At 33.6% G+C, this 15,000-nt stretch overlaps 1 protein-coding gene across 2 annotated transcripts in view; it reads left to right on the top strand.

The window, feature by feature from the left end:
- The window catches only part of LOC133544069 (beta-1,3-galactosyltransferase 1-like), a 328,797-nt gene that overhangs the window by 165,038 nt on the left and 148,759 nt on the right, over positions 1 to 15,000 (top strand). The window contains exon 1 of one of the 2 annotated variants that reach the window (XM_061889102.1): positions 14,692 to 14,985. The exons of the other annotated variant lie outside the window; for it this stretch is intronic. The gene's annotated coding sequence lies outside the window, so the exon portion shown is untranslated. Of the gene's footprint in view, positions 1 to 14,691; positions 14,986 to 15,000 lie in introns of those variants that run through there. 2 annotated transcript variants of the gene reach the window in all.

Genomic DNA, 15,000 nt, shown 5'->3' with positions numbered 1-15,000 from the left:
CAAATTTGAGTTGTGGGGTTAGGTTTTTTTTATTAGATCGCAATTTTCGCTAGTCCTGATGTGTGTGTCTAGTTTGTTGAGTTTTGAAGCATGTTAAGGTGGTCAAATTACAGCTCAAAGAGGCAAAGGTGAGTGTTTTTACAAAATTTTTGTTTTGAAGGGGAATTGCAATCTTCCTGTTGATTTTTGCTGAAGGATGTCAGTATATGAAATGTAGGTCTAAGTGAGACCTACACTAAAAATGTTGTTTCATGTCACTACGACATTCCTACTGGAAGTTACAGGCAGTCTTGTCCGTGTTTTCTTCCGAGGGCGCACAAGAGCGCAATTTTTAGTTTTGGGGTTAGATTTTTTGATTTAATCACAATGTTCGCCTGTCCTGATGTGTGTGTCAAATTTGGTGAGTTTTGAAGCATGTTAAGGGGGTCAAATTACAGCTCAAAGCTGCGGAATAAAGAAAGAAAGAAAGAATAAAACGCTAGACATTCAATAGGGTCCTCTTTCCCAAAGGGACATTCGGTCCCTTATAATAATGACAAATAAATGTGTTTTTTTTTGGTGTAGAATCTTATATTGTGTGAATTTTTGGGCATTCACACAATAATGATAATAATAAATAAAACATTTTTTTCGTGTAGAATATTATATCATCATTGTGTGAATGCCCAAAGATGGAATAGCCGGGCGTGAAGGTAATGAAACAGGCCGTCTATTCCGCTACACACTTGCAGGCTTTTCCCGTTCGGCTGCAAGTGCTTGAAAAGAGCAATTGTCATGGATGAGGAACTCTGCACAAAGAATTTGCTTTATCCCATTATTAGTCGCACGTTAAAAAGTCCAAACGAATTCGAGGTTTAATGTGAGCTGTGTGCGGTTGCATCGCCGCATGTCGTCACACACACCGACAACTAAAAATACTGTGATTAATTGACTGAGTGTAACTAAAATCTATATATTTATATATATTTTGTATTCATATCGGATATTCCAGAGCGATACAGATCTATAAATAAAAGATTTTTCCGCAATGCATTCTTCCTGGGACAAGGGAGTACACAATGACCCTCAATAAACGCCCCGGTTTATGAATATGCAAAGTGCTGCTGTAAACTATTTGGGCCATGAGAAAAGCCGGAGTTTTACTACCGTTTTTTTGATTTGAACAATATTAGAGTATTAGCTGACAACCTGTTCAGCACGTTGGTTCTTAGTGAACAACCCAGAACCAGCCTTGCTGCCCTATTTTGGACAATCTGGAGCTTACCGATCTCACCACTCGCCGCAGACGCCCAGACTGTAGACCGATAGTCCAGGTGACACAGGACCAAACTCTTAACAATCTGACAAAGGTGGATCAACAAAAGCAGCACATTTCCTGGAAATACCAACAGCCCTTCCCATCTTTGGAACTACAAACCCCGTTTCCATATGAGTTGGGAAATTGTGTTAGATGTAAATATAAACGGAATACAATGATTTGCAAATCATTTTCAACCCATATTCAGTTGAATATGCTACAAAGACAAGATATTTGATGTTCAAACTCATAAACTTTATTTTTTTTTTTGCAATTAATAATTAACTTAGAATTTCATGGCTGCAACACGTGCCAAAGTAATTGGGAAAGGGCATGTTCACCACTGTGTTACATTACCTTTTCTTTTAACAACACTCAAACGTTTGGGAACTGAGGAAACTAATTCTTGATGCTTTGAAAGTGGAATTATTTCCCATTCTTGTTTTATGTAGAGCTTCAGTCGTTCAACAGTCCGGGGTCTCCACTGTTGTATTTTACGCTTCAGAATGCGCCACACATTTTCGATGGGAGACAGGTCTGGACCACAGGCAGTCAAGTAAAGTACCCGCACTCTTTTTTTTTACGAAGCCATGTGCTAAATGTGGCCTGGCATTGTTTTGCTGAAATAAGCAGGGGCGTCCATTAAAAAGCTGGCACTTAGATGGCAGCATATGTTGTTCCAAAACCTGTATGTACCTTTCAGCATTAATGGTGCCTTCACAGATGTGTAAGTTACCCATGCCTTGGGCACTAATGCACCCCCATACCATCGCAGATGCTGGCTTTTGAACTTTGCGTCGATAACAGTCTGGATGGTTCGCTTCCCCTTTGGTCCGGATGACACCATGTCGAATATTTACAAAAACAATATGAAATGTGGACTCGTCAGACCACATAACACTTTTCCACTTTGCATCAGTCCATCTCAGATGATCTCGGGCCCAGAGAAGCCAGCGGCGTTTCTGGATGTTGTTGATAAATGTCTTTTGCTTTGCATAGTAAGGCTTTACCTTGCACTTACAGATGTAGTGACAAACTGTATTTAGTGACAGTGGTTTTCTGTAGTGGCTTCACGGTGGAAGAGGGGTTAGTGCGTCTGCCTCACAATACGAAGGTACTGCAGTCCTGGGTTCAAACCCAGGCTCGGGATCTTTCTGTGTGGAGTTTGCATGTTCTCCCCGTGAATGCGTGGTTTCCCTCCGGGTACTCCGGCTTCCTACCACCTGCAAAAATATGCACCTGGGGATAGGTTGATTGGCAACACTAAACTGGCCTTAGTGTGTGAATGTGAGTGTGAATGTTGTCTAGCTGTGTTGGCCCTGCGATGAGGTGGCGACTTGTCCAGGGTGTACCCCGCCTTCCTCCCGATTGTAGCTGAGATAGGCGCCAGCGTCCCCCGCGACCCCAAAAGGGAATAAGCGGTAGGAAATGGATGGATGGGTTTTCTGAAGTGTTCCTGAGTCCATGTGGTGATATCCTTTAGAGTAGGGGCGCTGAAAGAGAGCATACATGAGAGCGGTGGTGCGTGGGTCATTATCTAAGTGGCGGCGATTTTCATTTGTATTATTGAAATTAATCCACACATGTCAAATATGCAATTTCAATGTTGAGAATATTAACTTATTGGAAAAAAATTGAAGGTTATGGCAAGCAGAAAAAATTGTCAACTAATTTCCCGAAAAAAGCATTGAGGCTATAAAGTGTGTTTAATCCGACTCCACGATCTAACGAAACACAATAATTGATTGATTCCTAAAATAATTGGTAGCTGCAGCCATACATGCATTTATACAACACAATATTTAAAGGGGTATTACAGTTTTTAGCAATCGAGTAATAGCAATATTGTTATCATAGGCGCTAACACAGACCAACTATTTTTAGCTAACTAGCTTATGCTGCTATATTGACATATTGAGCTGTTGCTGTTGGTAAAACTGTCTAAGGATTATGAATAAGTCTCTATTTAAACTGGAAGATATAAACATCCCATCAGTTAGCATCCCAGAGAGAGCAGACATTGTGCAGTAAGTGATTGTTTTGTTATGTCCCTAGTTTGTGTTTATTGTATAGCACTTGGCAATACTCTGACATGGTGCTTAGTGTTTCACTAAAGCTGGATCTGTTCGGCACACAGCTTCTTAAACTCGTAGATCATCCTCCTATGTTCAGGCTCAAAAATAGAAGGTTCTGGATCATCATGTGTCCCAAAATTGTCTCTTGTGAAGTCTGTCATGATTGGTAGTGTTATTTTTGAAGGGAAAACCGGACGTCTGTGAAATTATTACTTTGTGGTATGCTTTAAATGAGCAAAATATGTAAAAAAATCACATGTTATTACGAATGTGTCGGATACTACGTTATATATATGTTACAGATGCAGACGATGATGGAGGTTTTTTTTTAAAGCGCTTTAAAGGTGGGATAGAGAGAGTCCTATGAGACGGTTTAGTAAGTATGAATTGTTTTAGTTATATTGTAAAACTTACAAATGTTGCTTAGAATGATGAATCCATACGAGTAGAAACGCTATGGACGTTTAGAAGACCGAACGGCACTTCTACTTCCGGTTCAAAGCTTTAGAAAGGAGGAATTCACATTCACCCTGCAGCACTTGAAGTGAGGGACTTTGTCCAAAAGATGGCGCTGTCACGCCAATTTTTTTCACAAAAACCCTTTGACCCCTGCGGTTTATAAAATGATGCGGCTAAATTTTGGGTTTTTCCTTCGCTGACGGCCATAAAGCCAAAAGTTTTCATGAAGCAAATGCAAACACACTTAAATGGTGTTTTATTGTTTGTGCTATGGCGCTGTCACGCCAAATTTCTTCCCCCCCTACAAAAACCTTCCCCCCCATTTACTTCCGGGGTCATGATTAATACAGACGTTTTGTTAACGCTATACTATAAAAATGTTACGCTATATTATAAAAATATAACGCTATATTGTAAAAATATAACTTCATATTATAAAAATACAGACGTTTTATTAACGCTATATTATAAAAAAAAAATTAAAAACTTAAAAAACAATTTACAAACACAAGCTTTTTGGATGACGTGAGGAAACGTGACCCCGGAAGTAAATGCGTCATCTCATAGCTTGTGTTTGTAAATTGTTTTTCTAATTTTATTTTTTATAATATAGCGTTAACAAAACGTCTGTATTAATCATGACCCCGGAAGTAAATGGGGGGGGAGGTTTTAGTAGGGGGGAAGAAATTTGGCGTGACAGCGCCATAGCACAAACAATAAAACACCATTTAAGTGTGTTTGCATTTGCTTCATGAAAACCTTTTGCTTTATAGCCGCCAGTGAAGGAAAACACTAAAATTTAGCCGCACCATTTCATAAGCCGCAGGGGTCAAAGCGTAGGAAAAAATATGTCCCCTTTTCCTAGCACTTATTTACGAGTTAGAATGCAAAAAGGAAGAAAACACTTGTGTTCTTGTCTTGCGTAAATATTGTAAATGATGGACAACATTCCAAAACAAGTATAGTTTTCCTTTAAAAAAAAAAATCGGCAGTGAACTTTTGAGACTTCTAGACAAAATAATCTAAGCTGCCTTAATTTTTTTCCCGAGTGACTCTTCCCCCAGGTTGTGAAATTTATTGTGTGTGAAATTAAAAGTCCTAATAATAAATCCCTCCTGGAGATGTGATCTTCCTGTGACCGCGGTGACGCACTCGTCGAAGAGAACACGCTAGAAGCTCGGCCTTTGAGGATGTTTGCCTGGATGGTGACGTTCCTGAAGGACTCTTCAAAGGCGGCCTCATCACGTCCGGGATTAGATTTCTCCAAGAATATGTGACACACTTCACTCAAACGTCATTATGTCACCGAGGAGAACGGTCGTCAATTACCCAGCGTAGTTTCCCGTTGAGTCGTGGGCGCTACGATTGCAAGAAAGTGGTGGCTGAGTGGCGAAGGACAGAATCTGACAAGATGAGAGCCGCAGGTTAGACCAGGAGCGATCGGGTCTTCATCTGGGAAATTCTGAATGACCTTTTAGGTCCGTGGTTTTAGGAAAGTATAAAAAGGTAGGGGTGTCAAACAAAAATCGACTTTCAAATTAATCTCGATCCTTATTCGTAACAATTCTCGATTTTGAATTGATTCAACAAAAAATAAAAATCGATTTAATGTTTTTTTTTTTTGCTGATGTCAGTCTTATCTGCTGAGTTTTACAGTTTTTTTTACAATAATTTTTTACACATTTAATTTTTTTACACTGAATTTGTATACACTGAATATTTTTACACACTGAATTTTTATACACTGAATATTTTTACACTGAATTTTTCTACCCAGATTTTTTTAACAGTAATTTTTTTACACATTTAATTTTTTTACACTGAATTTGTATACACTGAATATTTTTACACACTGAATTTTTATACACTGAATATTTTTACACTGAATTTTTATACCCTGATATTTTTTTACAGTAATTTTTTTACACATTTAATTTTTTTACACTGAATTTGTATACACTGAATATTTTTACACTGATTTATTTTTTTACAATACATTTTTACACATTTTTATACACTACATATTTTTGCCCTGAATTTTTTATACCCTGGGTTTTTTACAGTCATTTTTTACGCATTTAATTTTTTTACACTGAATATTTTTACACACTGAAATTTTATAGGCTGAATATTTTTATACTGATTTTTTTTTTTTAAATACATTTTTAAACATAATTTTTATACACTAAATGATTTTGTACTGAATTTTTATACCCTGATTTTTTTACAGTAATTTTTTACACATTTTATTTTTCTACACTGAATATTTGTACACACTGAATTTTTATACGCTGAATACTTTTACACTGATTTTTTTTTTTACAATACATTTTCACACAATTTTTATACAGTAAATATTTTTGCGCTGAATTTTTATACCCTGGTTTTTTTTACAGTAATTTTTTACACATTACATTTTTTTACACTGAATATATTTACACACTGAATTTTTATAGGCTGAATAGTTTTACGCTGAATTTTTTTCCAATACAATTTTACACGTAATTTGTATACCCTAAATATTTTTGCACTGAATTTTTATACCCTGATTTTCTAACAGTAATATTTTACACATTTAATTTTTTACACTGTAATTTTATACACTGAATATTTATACACACTGAATTTTGATACGCTGAATATTTTTACACTGAATTTTCTTTTTACAAAAATTTTTTTACACATAATTTTTATACTCTGGTATTTTTTTACAATAATTTTTAACGTTTTTTTTACACTTAATATTTTTACACACTGAAATTTTATAGGCCTAATAGTTTTACGCTGAATTTTTTTACAATAAATTTTTACACGTAATTTGTATACCCTAAATATTTTTGCACTGAATTTTTATACCCTGATTTTCTAACAATTTTTTACACATTTAATTTTTTTACATTGAATTTCTATACACTGAATATTTTTACACACTGAATTTTTATATAATGAATATTTTTACACTGATATTTTTACAATACATTTTTACACCATTTTTATACACTAAATATTTTTGCACTGAATTTTTATACCCTGTTTTTTTACAGTAATTTTTTGCACTGAATTGTTTTACACTGAATATTTTTACAAACTGAATTTTTATATGTTGAATAGTTGTACGCTGAATTTTTTAACAATAACTTTTTACACTTAATTTTTATACTCTAAATATTTTTACACTGAATTTTTATACCCTGATTTGTTTTTTTTACACATTTTATTTTTTATACTGAATTGTCATACACTGAATATTTTTACACACTGATTTTTTATACGCTGAGTATTTTTACACTGAATTTTTTTACAAAACATTTTTACACATAACTTTTACAAACTAAATATTTTTACACTGAATTTGTTTAACCATATTTTTTACAGTAATTTTTTACACATTTACATTTTTTTACAATACATTTTAACACACTTAATTTTATACACTGAATATTTTTACTCTGAATTTTCACAAACTGATTTTTTTGGTATATTTTTTTACACATTGAATCTTTTTACACTGAACTTTTATACACTGAATTTTTTTACCAAAATATTTTACACATTTACTTTTTTACACAATTTTAATACACTGAAATTTTTTTACCAAAAAAATTACACTTTGAATTTTTTTAATGAATTTTTATACACTGAATTGTTATGCACTTTTTTTTACACTGAATTTTTAGACAATATTTTTTCTTACAAATGTTCACTGAATTTTTATACACTGAATATTTTTATAATTAATTTTTACACACTGATTTTTTTTTAATACATTTTTACACTTGGATTATTTTTACACATCATTTTTTACACCGTTTTTTTTTTTTTATTAAGTGTGTCATATTTGTCGATAATACATCTTTTTTTTTCTTTTTAAAATGTAACCTTGCTCTTAATACAAACCACTCAGTTATCCAATCAATCAGAATTGTTGAGCGTCGCATTTGTTCGCCTCTCGCTTCCAACAGGAAGAAAGATTGTTTAAAAAAATTGTATTTATTTATGTATTTATTTATTTTTACTAAATGCATTCGTTCTTATAATTTTGACACACAAAAAAAATATTTTCAACTTTAATAGTATCTAATCATGCCAATTATATTATTATATAGTGAAGTGACTTATATTTATATACTGTATTGTAAAACTATTGTTTAGTGAGATAAAAACAAATAGTTCAATATCTGCTTTTCACCTTTATTTTTTATTTGAAAGCAAATTATACATATAAAAAAATCTAATAATCATTTGGTTATTAGATTGTTTTATATATATACAGGTATTATATGAAATGCATTTCGATTAATTGTGATTAATCACAGGCTATTACCCGCATGCATAAAGTAAACACATTTTTTAAAAAGCCTGGCAAAATCGGGTCTTAATAAAATACTTTTTCTTTCAATTTTGACAGAAAAAAATGGAAATTTTAAACTTAAATAGGATCTGATCATGCCAATTATATTATTGTATACTGTATTGCAAAACTATTTTTGTGAGATAAAAACTAATAGGTAATGTCTGATTGTCACCTTTATTTATGATTTTAAAGCAAGTTATACATAAAAAAAGTAATAATCAAATGCATATGCATAACGATTAATTATGATTAATCACAAATTATTACCCGCAAGCATAAAGTAAACACATTTTACAAAGAGCCTGGAAAAAATGGGTTCAAATGAAATGTTTTTTTGTTTTTTTTAACTAAAAGCATTTGTTTTTTTTTTAATTTTGACAGTAAAAAACGCATATTTTATACTTTGATAGTATTTGATCATGCCAATTATATTATTGTATACTGTTTTGCAAAACTATTTTTGTGAGATAAAAACAAATCGGTAATGTCTTGATTGTCATCTTTTTTATAATTTTAAAGCAAGTTATACATAAAAAAAAGTAATAATCAAATGCATATGAATAGCTATTAATCATGATTAATCACAAGTTATTACCCGCAGGCATAAAGTAACCACATTTTACAAAAAGCCTGGAAAAAATGGGTTTAAATGAATTGTTTTTTTTAACTAAAAGCATTTGTTTTTTCCATTTTGACAGTAAAAATGCATATTTTATACTTTAATAGTATCTGATCATGCCAATTGTATTAATGTATACTGTATTGCAAAACTATTTTTGTGAGATAAAAACAAATACGTAATGTCTGATTGTCACCTTTATTTATGATTTTAAAGCAAGTCATACATAAAAAAAAGTATTAATCAAATGCATATGCATAACGATTAATCGCGATTAATCACAAGTTATTATCCGCATGCATAAAGTAAACACATTTTACAAAAAGCCTGGAAAAAATGGGTTTAAATGAAATGGGTTTTTTTTTAACTAAAAGCATTATTTTTTTCAATTTTGACAGTAAAAAATGCATATTTTATACTTTAATAGTATCTGATCATGCCAATTATATTATTGTATACTGTGTTGCAAAACTATTTTTGTGAGATAAAAACTAATAGGTAATGTCTGATTTTCACCTTTATTTATGATTTTAAAGGAAGTTATACATTAAAAAAAAGTAATAATCAAATGCATATGCATAACGATTAATCGTGATTAATCACATGTTATTACCCGCATGCATAAAGTAAACACATTTTATAAAAAGCCTGAAAAAAATGGGTTTAAATGAAATGTGTTTTTTTTTAACTAAAATCATTTGTTTTTTAAATTTTGACAGTAAAAATTGCATATTTTATACTTGAATAGTATCTGATCATGCCAATTGTATTATTGTATACTGTATTGCAAAACTATTTTTGTGAGATAAAAACTAATAGGTAATGTCTGATTGTCACCTTTATTTATGATTTTAAAGCAAGTCATACATAAAAAAAAGTATTAATCAAATGCATATGCATAATGATTAATCGTGATTAATCACAAGTTATTATCCGCAAGCATAAAGTAAACACATTTTACAAAAAGCCTGGCAAAAATGGGCTTTAATAAAACCCTTTTCTTTATTTTTTTAACAGAACGCATTCGTTTTTTCAATTTTGACAGAACATGCATTTTTTTTAAACTTTAATAGTATTTGATCATGCTAATAATGATTTTGAATACAGTATTGCAAAACTATTTTTGTGAGATAAAAACAAATAGGTAATGTCTAATTGTCACCTTTTTTATGATTTTAAAGCAAGTTATACATTAAAAAAAGTAATAATCAAATGCACATGCATAACGATTAATCATGATTAATCACAGGTTATTACCCGCATGCATAAAGTAAACACATTTTACAAAAAGCCTGGAAAAAATGGGTTTAAATGAAATGGTTTTTTTTTAACTAAAAGCATTTGTTTTTTCAATTTTGACAGTAAAAAAAATGCATATTTTATACTTTAATAGTATCTGATCATGCCAATTATATTATTGTATACTGAATTGCAAAACTATTTTTGTGAGATAAAAACAAATAGGTAATGTCTGATTGTCACCTTTATTTATGATTTTAAAGCAAGTCATACATAAAAAAAAAGTAATAATCAAATGCATATGCATAACGATTAATCGCGATTAATCACAAGTTATTATCCGCATGCATAAAGTAAACACATTTTACAAAAAGCCTGGAAAAAATGGGTTTAAATGAAATGTTGTTTTTTTAACTAAATGCATTTGTTTTTTAAATTTTGACATTAAAAAATGCATATTTTATACTTTAATAGTATCTGATCATGCCAATTATATTATTGTATACTGTATTGCAAAACTATTTTTGTTAGAAAAAAACAAATAGGTAATGTCTGATTGTCACTTTTATTTATGATTTTAAAGCAAGTTATACATAAAAAAAAGTAATAAGCAAATGCATATGCATAACGAATAATCATGATTAATCACAGGTTATTACCCGCTAGCATAAAGTAAACACATTTTACAAAAAGCCTGGAAAAAATGGTTTCAAATGAAATGTTTTTTGTTGTTTTTTAACTAAAAGCATTTTTTTTTTTTTTTGACAGTAAAAAATGCATATTTTATACTTTGATAGTATCTGATCATGCCAATTATATTATTGTATACTGTTTTGCAAAACTATTTTTGTGACATAAAAACAAATCGGTAATGTCTGATTGTCACCTTTTTTATAATTTTAAAGCAAGTTATACATAAAAAAAAAAGTAATAATCAAATGCATATGAATAACTATTAATCATGATTAATCACAGGTTATTACCCGCAAGCATAAAGTAAACACATTTTACAAAAAGCCTGGCAAAAATGGGTTTTAATAAAACACTTTTATTTATTTTTTTAACTGAATGCATTATTTTTTTCAATTTTGACAGAACATGCATTTTTTAAAACTTTAATAGTATTTGATCATGCCAATAAGGATTTTGAACAGTATTGCAAAACTATTTTTGTGAGATAAAAACAAATAGGTAATGTCTGATTGTCACCTTTTTTATGATTTTAAAGCAAGTTATACATAAAAAAAGTAATAATAAAATGCATTTGCATAACGAATAATCATGATCAATCACAAGTTATTACCTGCAGGCATAAAGTAAACACATTTTACAAAAAGCCTGGAAAAAATGGGTTTAAATGAAATGGGTTTTTTTTAACTAAAAGCATTTGTTTTTTCCATTTTGACAGTAAAAAATGCATATTTTATACTTTAATAGTATCTGATCATGCCAATTATATTATTGTATACTGTATTGCAAAACTATTTTTGTGAGATAAAAACAAATCGGTAATGTCTGATTGTCACTTTTATTTATGATTTTAAAGCAAGTTATACATAAAAAAAAAGTAATAAGCAAATGCATATGCATAACGAATAATCATGATTAATCACAGGTTATTACCCGCAAGTATAAAGTAAAAACATTGTACAAAATGCTTGGCAAAAATGGGCTTCAATAAAACACTTTTATTTATTTTTTTAACTGAATGTATTCATTTTTTCAATTTTGACAGAAAATGCATTTTTTTAAACTTTAATAGTATTGGATCATGCCAATTAAGATTTTATATACAGTATTGAAAAACTATTTTTGTGAGATAAAACAAATAGTTAAATATCTGTTCACTAGCTTTAATTTTGATTTTAAAGTAAGTTACACATAAAAAAAATGTAATAATGAAATCCATATGCATTTCGATTAATCGTGATTAATCACAGATTAATCACAGATTCATTAATCACCGCATGTATTAAGTAAATGTATTTTATAAAAGCAGCCATTAAGGCGAGGTGGCTCCTCAATGAAAATACATTTGAAACAGCCCTTTGAGATACTAGTGATTTAGGGCTATATAAGTAAACATTGATTGATTGATTGACACCCCTGCTTTAAATCATCAAGTGTCATTTCCCGTGGTGTTGCCGCTAACGAGCATCCCGCCGCCCTGTTCCTGATCTGATGCTCATGGTTCACCGGCGTGTTCCGCAGCAACCAAACTCATGGAGTGTTTGCGGCTGAATCACGGCCGATTTAGAGTGGCTCATTAAAAGCATCAACCTGGAGAGGTGGGACATATTTTTGTGGTGCAGTGGGAGGCGAAGAGCTGATGAGTGGGAAAAGCGGGCCTGCTGGTGGGCGCTCTTCACGGCAACTCTGAAGAAGGACTTTTTAAGTGGCGATGGAAACAGTAACGTATGTGCTTGTAATCTCACTGAACAACTATTGATATATAGTTTATATATCAATGATGAAATATTAACATTGCAACACATGCCAATACGGCCTTTTTAGTTTACTAAATTGCAATTTTAAATTTCCCTGCGAAGTGTCCTGTTGAAAACGTCGCGGAATTATGACGTGTACACGTGACGTCACGGACTGTGAGGAAATATTAGCGCTGCACACACACACAGCTAAAAGTCGTCTGCTTTAACCGCATAATTACACAGTATTTTGGACATCTGTGTTGCTGAATCTTTTGCAATTTGTTCCATTAATAATGGAGAAGTCAAAGTAGAAAGATGGAGTTGGGAAGCTTTAGCCTTTAGCCACACAAACACACGGTGATTCCTTGTTTAAAATTCCCGGAGGTGAAACTTTCCTATGGATCAGAGCGGTCAAGCGAACATGGATCCCGACCTAATGTCAACCAGCAGTTTTCGGTGAGAAAATTGTGGTAAAAAGTCGCCACTTACCGGAGATCAGGTGAGCTTGTGTCGTCCGTACAGCTGCCGTCGACTTCCATCAGACACTGGCCTCAAGACACCCGTGGACAAACCCTTCCGACTAGGGCTGGGCGATATATCGATATATACGATATATCGCGGGTTTGTCTCTGTGCGATATAGAAAATGACTATATCGTAATATTCGGATATACGTTCACAGGCAGGACTTTTAGTTGCGGGCGTACACTTCAGGCTCTCCTCGCTCTTTCCTCTCTCTCCTTCTCGCTGACGAGCAGGCTTACATGCATCACACGTAAAAAAAAAAAAAAAAAAAAAAAAATGGAAGAGATGTAGCGACGTGGCTAATGTTAGCTGCTAACCTGGCCGTACGAGAGAAAGATGGTAACAAATGAAGGGAGACTTAATTCCCAATAAAAACAGCAGGGTTTTCATCGTCTGGCAGTGGTTCGGCTTCAAGTGGGAATATGTCGAACACACTTGACAGTAATTTGTCAAGTGTGGGGGGGGATAGTGTTGCTATAAAATGTAGCATTACTGCTAATATGTAGGATCATTTAAAAAGTCACTCGCTAGAGAATGAGGAGAATTTCATAACCTTAGTAACATACCACATAGTGAAGGACGAATACTATTTGATTTCCCTATCCATCCATCCATTTTCTACTGCTTATTCCCTTTTGGGGTCGCGGGGGGCGCTGGCGCCTATCTCAGCTACAATCGGGCGGAAGGCGGGGTACACCCTGGACAAGTCGCCACCTCATCGCAGGGCCAACACAGATAGACAGACAACATTCACACTCACATTCACACACTAGGGCCAATTTAGTGTTGCCAATCTACCTATCCCCAGGTGCATGTCTTTGGGAGTACCCGGAGGGAACCCACGCATTCACGGGGAGAACATGCAAACTCCACACAGAAAGATCCCGAGCCTGGATTTGAACCCAGGACTGCAGGACCTTCGTATTGTGAGGCAGACGCACTAACCCCTCTTCCACCGTGAAGCCCTGATTTCCCTATAATGCAACCAATTTTTATTTGACACTTAAAATGTCTCTGCAATTTATGATTTGGATATGACTTGAATGTTTGTGCCATTGCTTAATAACTTTAATAAACACACTTTTGTTCAATTGACTTAGTTGTGATTTCCCTCTCTGCATGAAAGTTTAAAAGTAGCATATATGAATGCGGTATGAAGAAGAATGTTTTAATGTAGACACACAGAATCATCATCCTGCTGTGATTATATGCATCAAGTGTTCATTCAAGGCCAAGGCAAAATATCGTAATATATATCGTGTATCGCGATATGGCCTAAAAATATCGCGATATTAAAAAAAGGCAATATCGCCCGGCCCTACTTCCGACTATCAGGTACTATTAAACTCACTAAAACACCAGCAACACAATAGAAAGATAAGGGATTTCCCAGAATTATCCTAGTAAATGTGTCTAAAAACATCTGAATTTTTTTTTAGTTTGTTTTTTTTCTAGTCCGTCGCTATCAATATCCTCAAACACAAATCTCTCATCCTCGCTCAGATTAATGGGGAAATTGTCGTTTTCTCGGTCCGAATAGCTCTTTTTGTCGGAGGTGTCTAGGCGCGGAGTCGAACCCGCGTTTCCTCTGCGGACGCCTCCTCTGACAGCGCGCCAAGGCGTTCCTCCATCGACCGCATGCTCAGACACGTCCCCGCTTGCGCTGAGCGCAGCACGCCCACGCAGAAACGAGCCTGCACACAATCAGGAATCAAGACACCCGGACTTGACGAGAGGGAGCGACATAAAAGACCAGTGAAGCCAAAAAGACCTTCGCCAGAACGTAGCCAATCTCCTTTGATGTTTTCTGTGATCGTGTCCTGCCTCGCGACCTCCTCCTGGATCTTTGCTTGCCCTCCCACTGCTTGGAACCGGACATCGTTGCCTCCCTCCAGCCCCCGACCGCTTGCCTTACTGTCGACTGCCTCTTTGCCTTCCCCCTTGGATTCGAGGAAAGATACATCCAACACGCAAAGACAACACCCTCTGGTAAATTCCACGTTA

The sequence above is a fragment of the Nerophis ophidion genome, linkage group LG27, assembly GCF_033978795.1.
Source record: "Nerophis ophidion isolate RoL-2023_Sa linkage group LG27, RoL_Noph_v1.0, whole genome shotgun sequence".
In the NCBI taxonomy this organism is placed as follows: Eukaryota; Metazoa; Chordata; class Actinopteri; order Syngnathiformes; family Syngnathidae; genus Nerophis; species Nerophis ophidion.
The sequence above is the reverse complement of the archived record's forward strand: the minus strand, read 5'-3'. Positions and strand labels throughout refer to the sequence as shown.